Source organism: Octopus bimaculoides, chromosome 25, assembly GCF_001194135.2.
Source record: "Octopus bimaculoides isolate UCB-OBI-ISO-001 chromosome 25, ASM119413v2, whole genome shotgun sequence".
Taxonomy (NCBI): Eukaryota; Metazoa; Mollusca; class Cephalopoda; order Octopoda; family Octopodidae; genus Octopus; species Octopus bimaculoides.
The window spans coordinates 335,978-337,088 of NC_069005.1; positions in this window are offsets into that span (position 1 = coordinate 335,978).

A 1,111-nucleotide genomic window follows, 5' to 3' on the forward strand; every position below is an offset into this window, starting at 1 on the left:
GTACTCCTAGTTCACTTTTATTTCACTCCAAATAAACCCGCATCGCTTTTGTCTCCCATTTTTTCTTGTCTGATGTCTGTATCCTGTTATTTATTTTTTTTTCCCGGGCGGTGCGTCAGCATGGCCGCAGCTTTAAGCTAAAACTATAAACAAACAAACCAGTTACACGCTTAAAGGGAGGTCACTGTGTTGTAAGGGAGAGAAGTTACGTCCCTTGAAACTTCCATAATTCTGCAAAACCTTGTTATCTATATTTTACCATTTTTTGATGATCTAATTTAGTTTAGTAAAATTCCTTATTAATCAATATAGGGAGCTAGAATAGCTAATATATAAAATTCTTAGGCACAGATGTGGAAACGTGATTGTATAAGCTGGATTTCGCAACAGCAACAAACATAAATAATACAGTGCTGAAAAGTGAAGTGTGCAACATTGTACGAGTTGGCAGTGAACTCCTCCAGAAGCACTCCCTTCTTGATGATCTCCTCCCATACAGCCCCCAAAAAGCTAGGCTCTCTTACCTCAGAGAAGATCTGAATGGAAAGCACTCAGCAGACAATAAAAAGACTATGTATGAGTATGTTGCTTGAAGAAGACAGTAGAATTGACTCGAAGCGCAGCCCCTCTTGGATACAAGACCACATCATATCACACTTTGAGGGCTATGCGTTTGCAATCCAGGAACAGGAGATTGCCACAAAGTACCTGGTGAACAAGAGAGACAGTGACTCTCTTGTAATCCCAAGGTGCAACCGCTTACCTTTCAAGTGCAACCGTAGCGTCATTATATATTCATTTATAGGTACAGGGAGCTCTTCCAACTTCTTAAGGATATCATATCAGACTGCAAAACCAACACCAGCCTCTCTGCGCTCCTCCTTCTGCCTTCCCTTCCAAAAAAAGGTGTATCCACCTCCTACTTCCTCAAGCTGACCATCATCTTCTAGACGAGTCTCTGAGAGTGCAGCTATATCAATTTTATAACGGTTCAGCTCACGAGCAACAAGTGCAGGCCTACAATCACTCTTGTTGTCCAACAGGGTGCGCACATTCCAACATGAAATGTTTAAGTTCCGTCCAGATTTTATAAATAAAAGACTCTTTGTTT